Raw genomic sequence first — 19,722 nt, 5'->3', positions numbered from 1 at the left:
GTCTGTCTGTCTTTCTCTCTGTCTCTCTCTCTCTGGATTATCGTAGCTAGATACGGGCGATAATCCATGTAAATACGAGCGTTGGGGATTTTCGCTTGTCATACAACGAACTATAAATGAGGGTAATGTTAGTCAAGCCATCCAGAGAGAGAGAGAGAGAGAGAGAGAGAGAGAATTTTATAGTTTTTAGAAATGTGAATTAGTGCAGAATAATGACTTAGATAAACTTTCAATATATAAAAATATTTTAATTACCTCTCGTTGGTTCGTGATTGACTTAGTTTCTATTCCACGCTAATTTCCATACGCCAGTACGTGAAAACCTGACAGCACAGGTTCAGTGTACAAAAGCTAACCGTCTTTGCAGTGCACTACTTTCTTCATAAAAAACGTATCTCACCTTTAATCATGAGGGTGTCTTATATTGATTTAATAAATGTGAATAAAAATATAAACTGAAAAGGAAAACAATCAACTTATCGATGTGCATTAGTGATTGTGAACAAGAAGAAAAATCCATGAACTATATTTTGTAGCGGACACACTCGTAGGGATGTGAGGAGTTCATTCACTCGGTCAATACACAGTTGTCAGGAGCATATTTCATTGATACAGCGTACATAATATGTAGAAAGCATATATATATATATATTATTAAAGTAAATAGTTGCAACAGTCATTAAGGTGGAAACAATAAGCCAGAGCGGCCTAATTTTGAATGATGGTGTGAGTCGACAAAATATGCGTCTACGCATCTAATTTGTTAAAGTGATAGATTGGCGTTTGGGGGCATGTCAGTATGTGAAAGACGATTAAATTCCAAGGCGATGGGGGTAAAGGGCCTTTCCCAGAGACTACTCACCGCAGGCGATCTAGGTTAGTCTGGAGAGAATTCCTATATGAAACTCACTGATCAAAAAGTACTACGATTTTCTTAAAGATAAAGATTTGACCAATTTCACTTAAAAATCCATCAGTCTGTTATGTCTTAATGGTTATGGAACAGTTATTATCAAATAGGTACAAATGTACTTACGATTTTAATGCACTCGCGCTCTTTTATTCAGCAGCATTGACGTCTATAACTTGATTTGTTTGGGCGATATATATTATATAATTTAATAGTTGTTAAATTATTTAAAATAATTTTAAAGATCAATGCTTAGTTTCCAAAAACTCGTGGAAATATGAGTAAAGATACGCACGTTAAACACGTCACATTTGCAGTTGTTTATGAGATGACCTGAATCTAGATGGGTCTTGGGGGGCCTAGAGTCAAAATAATTCACAACAACCCTACTGAACATTGACACTTCAAAGTAATTATTGTGTAAGAGAAAATTAAGTACAATAGGAAATTCAACAAAATTAACGGCAAACTTTGACCTTGTTAGGATACCAAAAGATGTATATGTTTATTAAACCTTATTAAAATTATATGGTAAAGTGTTCAAGCTCATTTCGTATCCATAGCTGTACTAATAATAGACTGGTTTTTAAAAAGACATTTATCCAGTGACTTATGCAAGTCGAGTTACAGATTGACTTCTGCTTGTCTTGTAACAGACTGATCCAGTGACTTCTGCTAGTCTTCTAAGAGAATGGTCCATTAATTTGTGCTAGTCTTCTACCAGACTGCTTTAGTAAGTTTTGCTAGTCTTGTGAGCTAATCAGGTTTCTCATAAATACCAGCAATTGATTAAATGTCTGCATACAACCGAATGTCAAAGATTCGAGCATTCAGTACAGATCCCTGATGCACGATGATTTATGGAGGTGTGACGTAATTGTAACTGATTAAGCCGCGTTCCAAATTCATACTGGAGCATATGCTCACGCCTAAATAAATGACACAAGGTCGGGTGTTTCTGACATTGTGACCTTAATTATGAATATTTTAACGCATGTGAGAAAATGTGCAAAACATAAACTGCAGTAAACTAATACCGCTAAATATCAGTAGATCAAAGGTTTGCATGAAGGCTCCGTTTTGTCTTTGTTAGCTTTGGCACATGATTGAATCTAAATTAGCTGTTATTTATGTGAACTCTTGTTAATGTACTGTTTGTAAAGATTTCCAGGAAGAATGACAATCGTGGTAAATCGCGATTGGTACTCTTATAAAACATCACCACTATTATTAGTCTGGTTTACAATCAAGGAACAAGTATGATACTTATTCTCTCTCTCTCTCTCTCTCTCTCTCTCTCTCTCTCTCACCATCGGTATGCAGTTTGAGCATCCATATATATATATATATATATATATATATATATATATATATATATATATATATATATATATATATATATATATATGCGGGTGTTTGTGCATTTATGTATTTAAGTTCTTATTTGTTCTTTTACAGTTGTTGTCTACGATGACAAGTTGTTGCCTTTTGCAGTTTGATGAGAGAGAGAAAGAATGAGAGAGAGAGAGAGAGAGAAAGAAAGAGAGAGAGAGAACGTGCGTGACTGGATACGAATTAATGAAACTGTAAATAAAACATACTGATGTGTGTAAACGTAAGGGAAAATGCACACTTAAATCATAGGCCATTGAAATTTTATCAGTGTGGTAAGTTAATATCAGAGAATCCCCCAAAAAGGGAAGCACACACACACACACACACACACACACACACACATATATATCTTCCTTTTTTCTTGTAAATTCTGGCATTTTTATTTACAGTGATATAATTTTAATAGCCTGTGCTGAAACAATTGTTGTTTTTTTTTGCAACTAATTATTGCAATTAACTCATGGTTTATTTTTTCTTTTGTTAGATTTTGACAAATACGGTTGTCTGACACATTAAGCAAGAGGACTATAGATGGACACCCAACAGGCATTGCTTATAACCTGATGCTATTCCATCAATCTTTACTTGGACAACTCGATCTACCTAGCTTAGCCTCGTTTTCGCGATACATTAATATTCATGAGGCTCTCATTAAAAATGGCCTGTTGCTTGGTCAAATTATCGGAATCTTTTCAGTCTTTCCCTCTGAATTGGAAATATCTGAGAATGCGCTGCACTGCATTCAGTGATCAAAGGAGTCAAGCTGGGATTCAAAATATCTACCCAGCAAGAAAACTGGTAGCTCCGTATTTGAGTTCTTCTTAGCAGTGGATCTTGGGTACTGTTTGTTGTTTCTGACACTAAAGATTTTATGCAATAATTTAGTATTTAGAGGGTATACGTTTACCTCAGTGAGCTATGAAAATCTTTGTATGTTAATCAAACATGAAGCCTAAGAAAATGTCTACCTTTTCAAAATGTAATTTACAGTAAACAGCTTGCTATAAAAAAGCAACATCTAAGACGACAAAAGTGTTCCCTCATAACAATTTTCTCTCTAAATCAAGGCAGTGGCGACTTCAGTATCACTTCCCCGAAAGCGTTCTCGGCACACTAGTCAATGATACATTTTTCATTTTCCTCTTCCTCTGACATTGATGAATACAGTCATTAATCCTCTTTACATATGCATGACGTAACTAGATGGTGTTTTGTATGCATATATAGACAAGAGCTGGTCATAGGCTGTGCATCTCACACTTCCATGAATACGTTCAGCACTTGCATTCAGCTAAGTTTTTATTACACCGTCACACATGTGCAATCCTAAAACTTGAAAGCAGCTGCATTCATCGAATGAATATGATGTCCACTTACAGACAAGGTGGACTTTTCACACTTCATTGGTTGCGTTACAGTTTTGCATTAGCTCTGTTTCTCTGACACTAGTGTATGTACAATGATGAAATGTAATGGTATTTTCACCTGTGTACTAATGGGGCGTGGGGTGGAGCCATTTACCCTAAGTAAGCCACTGTGTATTTTCACCTTTGAGGGCACTGCTATTGGCAAGAATAGGTCACGACCTAGTTTTCAACCTGAAGGGGCCAGACAGTTTGTATGTTTATGTCGTGTAATATGATGGTCGTGTTCGCATTTACAATCACCACAAGACTCTTGCAGGTAGAATGACATAGTTGTGCTCATACCCCAATGAACATCTGTTTTCCTATTACATGTAACTCAATGATCAAGACAATGCTGTATAATAATAATAATAATAATAATAATAATAATTATAATGAGGACTTTGCATAGCGACTAAACTTTAGAAGCTCTAAGCGCTTTACAACATCAAACAACACCTATAACATAAAAACCGCTCCGGCGGCCTAGTGGTTAGAGCGTCCGCCTCGGATGCGGCAGGTCGTGGGTTCAGGTTCGATCCCCGGCAGAGCAGTATCAAAGACTTACAAAAATGATACTAACAGCTTCCTCGCTTGGCGTTCAGCATTAAGAGGTTAGTGTTAGGACTGGTCGGCCTGATGTCAGGATAATGTGACTGGGTCGGACATCATACTACATGTCTGCGGCATGATGCCCCAGTGCTAGACATCACTATAAACTGCCACACTGCAGACATCGTAGCAATATGACTGAAAAATTGTTAAAGCTACGTTAAGAAATCCAAATCACACACACTATAACATAAAAAACATATATAATGATATGATTACAAAAAACAAACACCATCAAATTAGAAAACATAAAAAAACATGCTGAAAATATTTAAGGTAGGAAACACTATTAGGTCTTCAAGTTTGTTCTTGCAATCGAAAAAAGTGAGTTTTAAGTGCAATCTTGAATGGGATCACCGTGTCTTTGTGTCTAAGTTCAGTGGGCAATTCATTCCACGTTGCTAGGCCCTGGTATGCAAAAGAACGTTGTCCATATGACTTCGTTTTCATAGTGGGAATAATGAGTATACGATTGTCAGAAGAGGAGCGTAAGTATCTTGCTGGTGTGTACACATGGGTGAGGTCGGATAGGTATGTTGGACTGGAGTCCGTCAGTGAAACGTAGCACAGAGAACAAATTTTTTGTTTGATTCTGGATTGATTGGATAGCAAGTGTAGGGTACATAGCAGAAGGGGAGGTGTGCTCTGATCGTGGTACTCTAAGTATGATCCGAGCAGCTGTGTTTTGAACTTTTTGAAGTTTCTGGCGTAGATATTGAGATGAACCAGACAGGATTTAGTTACAATAGTCCAGTCTTGAAAGTACTAATGAACACATAAGTGTTTTAGTGGCATCAAGTGAAAGATATTTGCGAATGGAGCTGATGCGTCTCAGCTCAAGATACGCAGCCTTGCATATGTTCATGACATGTTGGTGCAATGTGAGAGTACTGTCCAGAGTAACGCCTAGGTTTCGTACTGTCTGTGTGAATTTAATGTTGGCGTTGCTGATATTTATTGTTTGAGGTAAAGGATGTGAATGAGAAAGTCTTTGTGTTGTGATCAGAATGGCCTCAGTTTTATCATCATTCATCTGCAGCTTGTTACATGTCATCCATGATTTCACATCAGAAATGCACCTCTCTATGCCTAGGATGGTAGCATCAACTTCAGCTGGGTGGCTAGATTTGTATATTTGGGTGTCGTCAGTGTGCAATTGGTGAAACACTGGATGATGATCTATGACACTTGAGAGCGGCTGAGTGTATAGAATGAAGAGAACAGGTCCAAGAACAGACTTCTGTGGAACATCACAACATAGATTAACTAGGCTGGAGTGTATTCCATTTGCAGGCACAATTTGTGTCCTGTTGACCAAGTAGGACTTGAACCACAGTAAGGCTGTATCATGAATGCCAAATACATGCTGGAGACGGTGAAGTAATATATCATGGTCTATTGTGTCGAATGCTGCAGACAAATCTAGGAGGGTGAGGACTGTAATCTTTCCACTATCCAAAGCAGAGATAATGTCATTAACTACTTTTAGAAGAGTAGTTTCAGTTCTGTGGCAAGAGCGATGTGAGATTGTACATTGCTAAAATGACTGTTTGAATTCAGACGAGATACAAGCTGGGATAGAACAACCTTTTCTAAGAGTTTTGATATAAATGGGAGATTAGATACTGGGCGGTAGTTCTTTAAATCGTTATGGTCGAGTGTTGGTTTCTTCAGCAGAGGCTTTACAGTGGCATTTTTGAAAAATGATGGGAATTACTCGGATGAGAGAGAGGTATTAATAACATCAGTTAGTGAAGGCAATACTGGATCGAAGCACTCAAGCAGCAGTGATGTTGGAATCAGATCAAGTTCACATGACTCTGGTGCACTCTTCGTCACGAATGTACGTACTAAATCCATAGAGACAGGTTCAAATGCTCCTAATTGTTGCCGCTGAAATTCTGTAACCCAACTGCATGGTGACGACGAGTCAATTGAAATTGTGTTGTCAAGCTTATCTCTAATGGTTTGTACTTTGTCACGGAAGAAATTATCAATCAGGTCCGGAAGGTCGACTGGAGAGAAGGTAGTTGGAAGTGGTGCACATTTGTTCCTTGACATTAGCTTGTTAGTAATGGTCATGAAACGTGATGTGTTCATTCACCTTCATAATTTTCGTTAGGACTCCTGAATCGTCAGTTATAGTTATTATGACCTACATTGCTAAAATGGTTACTCCAAGCTTTTGTACCGGCGAAGAAGGCGAGACATAACATTTCATAAAATGTCCCGTTGGTTCATTTTAAACAGGAAACGTCAAATTCTTTTCCATTATTAACCTGAAAAAAGGGAAGAAAACAAATCTTTAATCTGGATTAAATTCATGGATAGAAAGACCGTAAGAACTCTATTGTAATGAATATCAATTGTGCACGGCTGGATCGGATGGGGTGTAATCCGAGCGTTTACGCCCCCCCCCCCCCCCCTCCGCGGCTACAAAGAAGTACACTGACACATACGTACACTCACTTGTAACGTGAAATTTCAATCTTATTTTATTTTTGCGCATGTTTATTGGGTAGTATGCACGCTTCGACTAAATAGACACACAGACGTTTGCTTTGGTGCCCTTTCGAGGAAAGCCAGGGCCCATTTGAAATTTTAAAAACCAACACTCCACACTGGACACGGGACTTGATCTGGCCTTTATACGTCATACCTTGATACTCGTCGTAAGTAACTTTGATATTTCTTGTATTATAAGAATTATATTTTGATGGAATGAGATGCTATAAGTATTAACACAATCCCGCAATAAAATATGTACAATACTTCCAGAAAATGTTAAAAGAATACACAACACTCCCGCATATGTTCTACCGGTCGTGATTATTATTTAGTACTCTTTTCAATTGCAGTCGGTGGGACTCCGATTAATTTAAAAATAGTTATATAAATGTTGTTTCGTAAAAGGTTCAAAAGTGTATCATCGTTCATATTCAGGCGATTGTGATGAATCACTGGTTTCATATTCCATACGTCAATGGTCTCTTTAATGTTCGAATGACAAGAATGAAACAAACAACACCATTATAAAAGATGCGCATTAGGTCGAGTCATTAAACCATTTCGTGTACAAAAGCTAGTTTGACTAATAGGTATATCTCTATATGTAAGTAATAGTTAGGCGGACAGGGAGGCAGGAAGACTACGTAAATAGTTTGGCGCACAGGCAGGCAGGCTAGTAAATAGTTAGGCTTGTAGGTGGTATAGTGGGTGGGTAGAAGAGCATGTGGGTTGATACGTTGATAGGCAGATTTACTTTCTTCAGATTAATTAAAGCCAGATTTTAGATCTGGGAGTTGAACAAAAATGTATGCGTAGATACAGTCATACGTGTACATGCCAAGTGGACAAAATTATTTAAAATAGACGTACGGTTGACTCGCAACATAAAATGAGTCTTCCGGTGGGATCTTAGATCCTCGCTCTCTGGAAATAAAGTTGTCACATTGGCTTCAATAATTCTTCGCTAAGATACAAAGTGTGTGTTGAATATTAAATCATTTTTAACGTTTCATTTTAGGAGAATATATACCTCTGGTTACACAGGTGTACGAGAAACAAGATAATTTGTTTTGCTGGAACTAGTATATCTGGAAAGTGAAATAAAAGTTCGTTTAGATTCAGGCGAGTTTTAACCAATTACGTCAATGCAAGGCAACGTGTCCTTGAATTGCTGAAATTAACTGCAGTTTCCATCTCCACAGATGAATAATATTTGTCTTATGATACATAAAGTATTGACTGAATGTAATATCAAAGGACACAAACTAGAACACAGATTGCAGATAAAAGAACATTTGAGTTATCCTGTTCCTAACAAAGTCCATTCAGAAGTATCTTATTTAAACTTATGCGTTAAGGTTATCACAAAACCTATGTTAGCTCAACGTCATATTTTATTCCCTTAGATTAATCACCCACGCGAATCACATCTTTAGAGAGTGTCTCGAAACAATATCATTGAAGATGTTTCTAGATTAATTACTTATTGCAAAACGATATAGATATTGAGGCTTAATTAGACACACGTTAATCTGACCACTACCGTGTAAGAACAAACTCTCTCTCTCTCTCTCTCTCTCTCTCTCTCTCTCTCTCTCTCTCTCTGTACGCAAAACTCGAGAACCGTCTGATGGTCGGGAACTGAAAGAGCAACACTACTGAAGACTAACTGAGGGCGATACAAGCAAAACCCTATTAAAATGTGATACTTACCCGTCAGCAGCATGTGGAGCATTGATATGCTAAATTTGCAAATCCTACACTTTTTATGGACTGCCCCGGTGGCCTAGTGGCTACAGTTAGAGCGTGCGCTTCTGATGCTGGAGGTAGCGGGTTCGAATCCCGGCCGAGTCATACCAAAGATTAATTGAAAAAATGGTACTAGCAGCTACATTACTTGGCGCTCAGCATTAAGAAGTTAGTGTTAGGACTAGTCGGCCTGGTGTCAGGATAATGTGACTGGGTTACATGTCTGCGACGTGATGCCCCAGTGATAGACATCACTATAAACTACCACAATACAGACATCGTAGAGGTATGGCTGAAAATATTTTGAATCTACATTAAGAATTCAAATCACACACACACACACACACACACACACACACACACATGCTACATTCTGTGTATGTCATTAACTTTGACCACCTAGCCCGTTTTGGCTTTCTTCGCTAAGAAATGTAACCCGAGTTAGATACATCTTCTGGGAGACAAAAACTATCAATTGACACAGCGGAGAAATTCCCTCTTCAAAACGATTGATATTAATTAATCATTTACATACACTACATGGTAAAAAAGGTATTATTTACATTTGTATTATGTATTTGAGTTTTGGTCTATGACTGAAGAGTTTAATTTTAGACAGAGATATAAGAATGTTTTTACTAGTTGTAAAAAAAAAAAGCCTTAATAATAAACCTGTTTACCTGTTTAGGGTATTTTTTCTGATTGGATGGTTGAATATTGCGACATATATCATGTTGCTTGTATTTCGATATAAGTTGGGTTTTGTGAAGTATGTCACATGGATGAATTGCGACAAAGAATCCTAATAGATGTATATAAATAGAGAACTGAACAATTATTCTTGTTTTAATACCAGCCTGCAAATGTATTTAATGTTGTTTTTAGATTTCATTTTAAATGAAAGATTTATTTAATTTAATTAATAGAGTTACAAAGTGCTCATATGACTTCTGGACTAAAGCAGAACTTTGGGGTTATTATGTATTTATTCAAAGACATTATAGAGAATGTAATTGTAATACATTATAGACTGTTAGTACTTCAGTACGTTCAAGAATATTGGTACATCAGCACATTCAGGAGCTGGAATTCATTCGGAAGACTCGGTTCTTGTGGATTTGTGATACAATTTTTAGGATTATTTTGGATTTAATTCATAATACTTTAAGTTCGTCCTAACGTTTCGTTTTCATAACTTTGAGAAATAAATTATTCGTTACGTTTTACAAAATATATTGGTTTTTGCTTATTCTCTTACTTAATTTAAAACAATAGAGTCGCAAAAAAATGAAACCTACATATACTTTCACAATGTAATCCGGGGGTCGTGGGAAGGGGGGGGGGAGGGCATTTGGTATGACCATGTTTAGACTGCATCTGGAATATGAAACAATATTATGTAGCTTAAAAATAATTGTCAGAAAACCCAGTCAATAAACCAAGATTTCATTTACATGCCAATCTCAGGAGTCAAGACTGATTTTATTTGACTTTAATTAAATTTTAAAAAATCGTCCAAGTGACTGGTAGAGTTTTGGTTGAAATAAATATATGGTTTCACGTTTAAAATTGCATTCATACTGAATAATTCGATTGTCAGTTTTGTACAGTTCTGTGCAATGCGGTCATTATTCGCTATTTCGAACTTCGCTTTCGCGAATTCCCGGATATTACGAATGCAACAATGGCCTCATAAAATGTGCACTGTTACTTCGCTACAACACACTTCTGATTACAACGAATGATCATTTGGAATCCAGGTTGTTAACTACTTGTTGGCTACTTGATGTACTCGTAGATATAAACTGCAATATCGACTCATCAACGCAGCGCCAGTTTTGAGGGAAATAAAGAAAAAAAAAAGGAACAAAACACAATAAATCACAGTTCGTCTCGCAAATAAAGCTGGCAGCAGTTGCATTCTGGGAAAATAATATCTCTGTCGCCTTTCATGCAGTGAGCAGTCTGGATTGGAAGTTATGCAACAATAACACTGATAATATTGTGGCGTCTATGACCCATTCTTGCTAAAAATAGACGCAATGAAACTATGCATCCTGGTTCTCATGAACCTTTGGTAACAAAAGGTTGCGAACACAAAGATCAGATTTGATATTTAAATAATCATGACTAATTTGAATAGATCTTTAACCTCTTTCGCATTCAAAATATAGCTTGTTTTAAATAATCTATTTCTTGCAAAATCATTTGATACAAACATACAGAAACTATCCCATGTTTGGGAAACAAGTGCAAATAACCTTAAGGAATTACTCTCATTTTTAAAAGATCTGAACTGAATGAATACTAGGTAACAACATTATAACATAACTGAATAAAACATGTAATCAAAAGCTAATACTCAGGACTGTTAAATGAAATATGATATAGAGAAAGCGTGACCTAATTTTAAAATTAACTAATGCAAATTTCCATGAAGTAGATGCTAGTTACAAATGTAATATTTATTCCTCATGTTGATTTTGAATATAAAGTTGAACAGAGAATAATGTTATGATCTGCATGCTGTCCTTATTCCTTGTACATACTGAGTATGCATCCAGCATGGCAAAATATTTTGACGTTTTATGTATTATACAATAATATTCGCCGTAGATGCACGTTTCTGGGAAAATATATTCCCGCATACTAGGATAATGTGACACCCTTCCTCTTGCGTAACGTTTCATGTGAAACAGCGTTTCCCCTAATATGGGATTTCCCTATAATTATTGTATTTTTGAGGGAAAAATCCAAACTTAGTTTAAATGATGGAAAAAGAAAATTTTCATAGACATGTAAGTCAAACGCGAACTTAAATCAATTTAAAGTGAGCCACGACACGTGTGTCACGATGAGTTAGGTTCTTTTATCTTGCACACAATCACTTTAGGATGCACAATTATAGATGCATTGTCTGAAGATTTTTATAAAATATACTGGAGATACCTGTAAAAGAAATGTTCAGTGAAAATTTAAACTTAGTTGAAATTGATTTCACTTTGCATTGTCCGTAAAGGTGTTTAAATATACCTGGAGATATATGTTAAAACAATGTTCACTGAACACTTAAATTTAGATTAAATTGATTTCATTTTCATACGCTATGCAGGTTTTACGTAATATTCATCAGCCTTGATACATTTGGTGGCAATATATTGTTAAGTTTGGAAATATTTTTGGTAAGTTTTCAGCAGTTTTCAAAACACTTTGGAAAGTAGACCACATTGATTCAGTTTGGAAAATAAGTTAATAATGGTTGATAATAACGATTCCACTAGATAAATCATTGCTGAGTTGACAATTGAGTAGGTGGCCAAATTCGAAATATTTTTTTTTTATCTCCATGCGTATAAATACGGTAAAATTCATACCACCAGATTTATCCCTTCAGGTAACATTGCTTAATCAACAAACTAATTTTTGAGGTCGATAAAAGATAGCTACTGAGTTCAATACAGATATGTTGAACATCTTGTGAGTTATTGAGCACCAGCTTTACGTGGAAACAACGCCGAAGCCAAGCGATGATAACAACTATAAAAGCGCTGTGTCGCTCGTTATCTCTGAAAAAGACAAAGTCTGTTATTGTTTTGCTTGCAATTTTAACACAGTATTGGCTATTATATTGCTGACGACATGGGAGCTACGTGCATTTCTCTAGGAAATATACAGGAAGTCAATTGTGACTGGCCTGTGTGGATATCGAACCTGCGACCTTTGGATTACGAGCTTGAGGTTCTACCAACTGAGCTTCTGTGGTTCCATCTATAAGATGAGACAAAAAAGAAATAAATGTTGAAGCAGAACAATACCAGCAACCAGTTTTAAATAGAATTGAGATAACATATTTTGATAAAATAAGACGGTATATACATCTGGGAATTATACAACTTTATCTTCATACATTTTCTGTTGAATTATTATGTAATTTACATTATACATATTCGCAATTATTTGCAATATATTTACATAATTTTTAACTTCTTTGCGTAAACATACAACGCCTACGCGAAAACATATTTCTTGTATAGTTCAGTTAACATACGATAAGCCTCTTACACGTAGCTATGGATACGATTCCTACGATTCCATTCACAGGAATTAGTGCTTGCTTTTTTTTACGGCATGCAGTAAAGCGATATTCTGGTGTATGTTGCATAGTGCATGTTTACCAACCAAGGAAGTGAAGTTATGTTTTTATGTAACCATATAGTTTCGACTTTCGTCCTTTCAGGAATTGAGCACGATACTACATGCTGATACTAATAATTGCAGCATGAATTACTTTTAGTTTTCTATTTATTTAATAGTATTTTTAATATATTTTTAGAAAGACAGACAGACAGACAGGGACAGAGAGAGAGAGAGGTTCGAAATGTCCAATAAACATATTTATAAAGACGGACCTCAAGTGTTTCAGTTTCAGAAGTAACATATAGGTGACCCGCTCATGTGGCTTAAATGGTTAGAGCGTCCACCTCAGATGCAGGAGGTTGCGCGTTCGAACCCCGGCCGAGTCAAACCAAAGACTTTAAAAATTATACTAGCAGCTTCCTCGCCCATTGCGCAGCATTAAGAGGTTAGCGTTAGGACTGGTCGTCTTTGTGTCAGGATAATGTGACTTGGGAAGACACAATGCCACGTCTGCGGCGTGATGCCCCATTGCTAGACATCTTTATCAACTGCCGCAGTGCAGACATGGCAGCGATATGACTCAAATTGTTAAAGCAATATAAACAATCCAAGAACACACACACACACACACACACACACACACACACACACGCACACACTACCTCGAGCCGAATGTCAACATTAGAAGTAAGTGCTGATACCCATGGCACACTGACCTATAATATCGCTAGAAAAAGTGTTAGTCATTACGTTATTACGAGCATACTAGAAAGACTGACGGCCATTCTGGCCCAATGTCTGTCATCTGGCTGGCCTAATATCTGTCATCTGAATGACTGGTGCTATATAACATACGTAAAACCAAGCGGTCATAACTTTATCACCTCCAAATTTGCGGTATATATTTGTCATTCACACTAGTTCATACTGGTGTATTGTCAAATGCAAGCAACATATCTTTACAAGATTTTACACGTCTTACATTTTTCTGTCATGTTAAAGAATGTATAAACTTTGACGTTTTAAGTTTTATCTTGTTGTATTTCATGTTTACGTTCATTTGGAAGGACTTATCTTCTTAAAACGTTTATCCACATCATTTTTACATTTTTCAAACATTTACATTTTACTAGCCACTATTACATTCACGCGCTGTGACTAATCAGTAGAACAAATAACAATGACTGTGATCTCTCTGCGTATAATACGATGGTAGATATGGGTATATATTATATGCTGTTTGATAACACTTAAGTGCAAATATATATGGTATAAGTTTCTCTTGAAGGAGACACGACCGAATTATTGTATGTAGATCATAATTTAAGTATGTTTAATTGACGGATAAATATCTCCCAGGAATATCTCCAACACTTGCATACTTAATTCATTTCTCAAATGCTTTGAATGTCATAAGCGTGAGAGAGGAAAATACAATTATTTTTCAGATTACTAACTTAGCTATGAGTCGTTTTAGCCACAATTTTAATCTACAGTTGATATCAAAAGCACACACCAATCTAGAAGATTCTTTAATGTTAATTAAAGCTGAAAGTGGAAAGGGGATACAAATGTTACACATAAAATTCTGCTGGCAGAGAAATGATAATAAAATATTATTAGAATTATATATGCTGAAAATGACGAACTGCGAGTCCAGTGCAGTCATCGTATATCCTCTCTTCTAAATCGATTCCAACTTCAGAGAACATTGATCCTCATCGGCCGTCACCGAAATATCAAGATCTATGTTAATTCTACTGATTGTTAATTACAAATTGTGAAGTTTGCATTTTGACTCAAGTCTAAACTAGTGTGTGTGTGGGGGTGGGGGTGTGATTTTGATTTTTAACGTAGCTTTAACAATTTTTCAGTCATATCGCTACGATGTCTGCAGTGTGGCAGTTTATTGTGATGTCTAGCACTGGGGTATCGTGCCGCAGACATGTAGCATCATGTCCCGCCCAGTCACATTATCCTGACACAAGGCCGACCAGTCCTAACACTAACCTCTTAATGCTGAGCGCCAAGCGAGGCAGCTGTTAGTACCATTTTTATAAGTCTTTGGTATGACTCGGCCGTGGATCGAACCCACTGCCTCCCGCATCCGAGGCAGACAATCTTACTACTAGGCCACCGGAGCGGTCGAAATATTTGTATGTAGATGATCTGGTTAGAGATCCACTCTGTTTGATTGACCCTTTACAAATAGCTATATTTCGCTTTTCAGAATAATACTTTTTTGGGGCAACCTTTGTTTGCTTAACTCACCTTATCTAGGTATATGAAATACAGTTGGTGTTTTTCTATCCATCTGCAGATGACATGATTAGATTTTCTCGCCATTTTGTAGACAATAGTTTAAATTTCAATAAACATAATTTTAATGTGTGCGTCACATCATTAAGTATTTTATTGTTATAATTCATTCATTAAACATGTCTTTAACCAGATTAACTGCCCGTCCTAGGAGGGGAATTAAAACAAGGTTACAAAAGTTGGGATTAGTGAGTTTAAAACTAAGTTTGAAGAAGAAAAAGGAAAAGGTACTTTTTAAAAACAAAATTGGACGTCGCCGCGAGTTTCGAGCTCACGACGTCTTGTCTGGTTACACACATAAACAAGGACAAATGTGGATGTGCCCACTGGTGAAACATTTCTCTTCTTCAGGACATACTTTCAATGAAGTAATACTGACTGGGATCGCCACTAACTCGAAATGAAGCTCAGAGAATAGGAAATCCAAAGAAGCTTATTGGATTCACCGGCTGCCTTTACTAAAACCTAGCGGCTTTAATCAGGAAGAATAAAAATGGTATTTGTCAATGCATGCATAACAAGGAAGTTACAGGTTACCAAAATCACATTTTCCTACCATTAATTTGCTTTCTCAAACACATGGTAGTAGTATAGGGGGCCACTATAGCCTCAATGGGAATTAGCATTACAGAACCCCCCTGGGCCACTATAGCCTCAATGGAAATTTAACATGGAGAAAAACCCTGGGCCACTATAGCCTCAAGGGAAATTTAACATGGAGAAAAGTCTTGGGCCACTCTAGCCTCAAGGGGATTGAACATGGGGAAAAAAGCATGGGCAACTCTAGCGACAAGGGAAATTGAACATGGGGAATTGTAACAGGGTCCAGACCTGATGGGTCTATGGAAAGGGAACAGGGGGAGAGGGACACAGACTGCTGGTGGTCCTGTGGACAACGGTCCACTTGGATCGGACATACATGAGCATGTCCGTCCTGAACATCATTGAAGACACGAGGGTGGAAGATTCAACGTCAGTCCACATCTTGCGGCTACGAGAATAGGTGAGTGAGTGATTGCACTGAACTGCGCTTATTTATAGGGAGAGGAAGGATTGAAACGGATTGAGTTCGTTGACCAATCCAAACACGCGTGACGAAATTCAGTCAGTCCGCATCCAATCGGAAGAGAGCAGTCTGTGACGTCACGTGACCTATATACATTCGCTAGCGCCTGTGCGCTGTCAATCTATGCGACAGTGATTCAACATGACGGAAACTCAGAAAACGATCCATGGGGGTGCACCGACGGTGGATACTACCCAAGGGAACCCGGACTTACTTTCAGAAGCCGTAAACTGGGATTTTGTGGATTTTCTGACCTCGCAAGAATTTGTTCCAGAACCTTCATTACCATCTTTACCGCACGTGGAGAATTTTCGACAGAGACAGAAAGAAGAATTGGAGAAATTTATACAGAGACAAAAGGAAGCAGAACAAGCTTTTCTGCTACAGCAACAGCAGCAAGAAGAAGAGGTAAGAAGAAAAAAACAGCAAGAAGAAGAAGAAGCAGCAAAGAAACAAGAGGGTGAAAGTCAAACGGTCACGGTACTGTTGGACATTTTAGCGGAGTTAAGAAGTCTGAAACAAATGTATCAGACTTCTTTATCACGACCGAAGAGAATACGACCTTCCCGAGCTAAACACGCCAACCCTGAGACTAAGCCTACCTTACCACCCTTAGTGATTTCAACCCAATCATCATCATCAAAAGTAGGTCTCGGACGTGGCAAAGGCTTAAGACAGTTAAAGTTGATTGCTTAAACTCACCCCTACACCAAGAAAATAACGGCCCTTTTCAGGGCCACCCACTTCTCTCGAAAAGAGATACCATTTCAATTGCCAATAACTCAAAATAACAACCCATTTTACCCCTATAGTACGTGTCTGTGTATGAGTGCGTGAGTGTAGGTTCTTATTTTAAAATCATAACCCAAAGTCACTTACCTTTTATCATTAATGTATTCTGTTATCCATAGTTACAATTCAATTCACAACATAAACACTCTTAAAAAAGTTCATTCACTTCTTTTGTGTCATTATTTACTCTCTCTGTTTTTTAGATTTCTTCACAGGTTTTTACTCTTCTTCCTCCTCACTTTCTTCCCTTCTTCTTTACTTCTCCTGTTTCTTTTTCTTCACCTGTCTGCTTTCTTCCTCTTTTCTTCCTCTTCTTTCTCTGAAGAATCCCTCTCTTCTTCTGACTCCTCTTGTTTCTTTTTGGGGCAATCTGGAGACCAATGTCCTTTTTCTTTACAATAATAACAGGTATCTTGACTTTTGTCTCTTTTAACCCCTGTTTTTCTTTTTTGACGGTCTGGACACTCTGAAGACCAATGCCCTTTCTTTTGACAGATATAGCAAGTATCTTCACTTTTGTCTCGAAAGGATGGAGAGTAGTCCGAAGGCTGCTCTGAAGAGAATTTTCTAATGACCCCTCGCAACGCTCTGATGAAACGTTCCATCTGGCTAGTCTCTTCCATCGTTGTGATCAGGTAGAGAGTGAAATGAATAGTGAAAGGACAAGACACGTACACTTTTATATACGCTGGTCTGCCAGGACTATAAAGTAGCTCCTGGTGTTTAAACTTGAGTCATTTGACTTTTTTGCTTTCAAGATGAAACGATCTAATTCATTTGAGAAGAAAGAAGAAGAAGAAAGTAAGAGGCAGAAACGTGATCTATCGCCTCGTACCAGAGCTGAAGTCTTGGCACAAATTCATGCCAGTGATTTTGAAGACGACATGAGTGAACCAGAATCCAAGCCCTCTCAACCAAGTTCACCGCCCTTAGTTAACCCTGACAAATACTATTCTATTCGAGAGACAGAAAAGCGCTCCTCTAGAAAATTTAGAACCACGGCTTACACCTACACGGTGAAGTTTAAAGATTTCAAGACCGAAGTACCCTTAGAGAAAGCAGAAGGGTTCATCACCGAGATGTGGGATTCTTTACTCACCGCACTCAAGCGACAATGTCAACCCAAAGAAGACGATCGTTTGACACTATCCATACAACACGATGGTTTGAAGTCCCCTGTTTGGATCGAGTTTAGCAGACCCACAGAACTGACCCATTCCAAAGTCATGGACAAGATACAACAGGTGCAACAATCCAATGACCAGTTTGACATCACCGATGGAAAAGCCACACTGAAAATGGCTCACGTCTCTCTTCCTCAAGGGACTGGACGCAAAAAGATGTTATTGGTGAACGATCTTCGCAGCATTAAGCGTAGCCTCGTCCAAATTTACAACCCTCATGACCAGATGTGTTTAGCCCGGGCTATCGTGGTGGGGCGAACCTATGCCAACAAGAACGACACGGCAGAATGGAAAAGAGCCTGGACAACTATTCGACAATCGGACCGAGCCAAACAACGAAACGAAGCAGAACTCCTGTTACAACAAGCGGGCCTGTCCAAAGACATACCCTGTGGCATTCCTGAAATGCAAACATTGCAAGATGTCCTAGCTCCACGCTACACCTTGAAAGTGCACCCTCAAGAAGTGCGCGGACCGCTGTTGTTTCGAGGCCAAGATTTTAAGGATGGAAAATACATTCACCTTTATCATCACGATGACCATTTCGATACCATTACCAATATCACTGGATTCCTGGGATACAGATATTACTGTGAGAAATGTGACCGTAGTTATAATAATCGAGAGCAACACAAACATTGCGGATGGAAATGCTCAGGATGTTTGGCCTCTCCACCCTGTCTGAGCGAATGACCAGTGCCTTGTTCAACTTGTCTGCGCACGTTTGTCAGCCCTACCTGTTACCAACAACATTTGAAGACGCAAGGTTCGTAGCAGAAATGTGCTTGTCAACTGCTGAGATTGTGCCCTACGTGTGGACAAGGCATACGTACCAATAATGCCAAGGCACACGTATGTCGAGGAAAGAAAAAATGTCACATTTGTCACCACATCGTGGACTTGGAACATCAATGCTACGTGCAAAAATACCAACCAGAGAAAGAGGATGGTCACAAAAATGAAAAAGGCAATTTCATCTTTTTCGATTTCGAATGCATGCAAGAGACCGGCATTCAGATTCCTAATTTCTGTGTGGCTCATCGAGCGTGCGACAAGTGCATTCAAGAACCTATTTTCAGTCATTGCCCTCACTGCAGCAAGATTCCTGGAGGGCGTGAAAAAATCTATCGGGGACCGAACACGCTAGCCGATTTTGCCCAAAAGGTCTTAGACCCCATCGACAAGACGTGGAGCCAAGAGAACATCGAACGTTACGGAGATTGTCATCGTCATGCCACGGTGATGGATCACAATTTCTCCGGATACGATGGACAGTTTCTTTTGAGGTATTATACGGAACAAGGCACCGAACGACCTAAAGGGACTTTGAACGGAGCCAAAATCATTTTCATGCAAGTGGGACAAGTACAGTTTAAAGATTCCATGAGTTACTTGGCCATGCCTTTGAGTCGAATGCCTAAAATGTTTGGAATGACAGAAATGGCTAAAGGGTATTTTCCACACTTTTTCAATACGGAAGCCAATCAACACGCCGTTCTACCCCATTTGCCTGAGGCTAAAGATTACGACCCCGACAACATGGGTACCGAACAACGAGAAGCTTTCTACGCTTGGTACCAGGCTCACGCCTCGGACCCATTCGACTTTCAGGAAGAAATGCTAAAGTATTGTCGTTCCGACGTG

The 19,722-nt window shown here is 38.2% G+C and overlaps 1 protein-coding gene and 1 long non-coding RNA gene across 4 annotated transcripts in view; one reads left to right on the top strand and one right to left on the bottom strand.

Annotated features, from left to right (window-relative positions):
* Positions 1-19,722, top strand: part of LOC149780118 (uncharacterized) — a 90,808-nt gene that overhangs the window by 54,528 nt on the left and 16,558 nt on the right. The window lies entirely within an intron of this gene.
* The window catches only part of LOC149780117 (uncharacterized), a 74,973-nt gene continuing 55,478 nt past the window's right edge, over positions 228-19,722 (bottom strand). The window contains exon 2 of the long non-coding RNA XR_016415009.1: positions 228-6,602. This is a non-coding gene — a long non-coding RNA (uncharacterized LOC149780117). The remainder of the gene's footprint in view (positions 6,603-19,722) is intronic.

This window comes from Sinohyriopsis cumingii, chromosome 16 (genome assembly GCF_028554795.1).
Source record: "Sinohyriopsis cumingii isolate HCF-2022 chromosome 16, ASM2855479v2, whole genome shotgun sequence".
NCBI classification, from domain to species: domain Eukaryota; kingdom Metazoa; phylum Mollusca; class Bivalvia; order Unionida; family Unionidae; genus Sinohyriopsis; species Sinohyriopsis cumingii.
The sequence above is the reverse complement of the archived record's forward strand: the minus strand, read 5'-3'. Positions and strand labels throughout refer to the sequence as shown.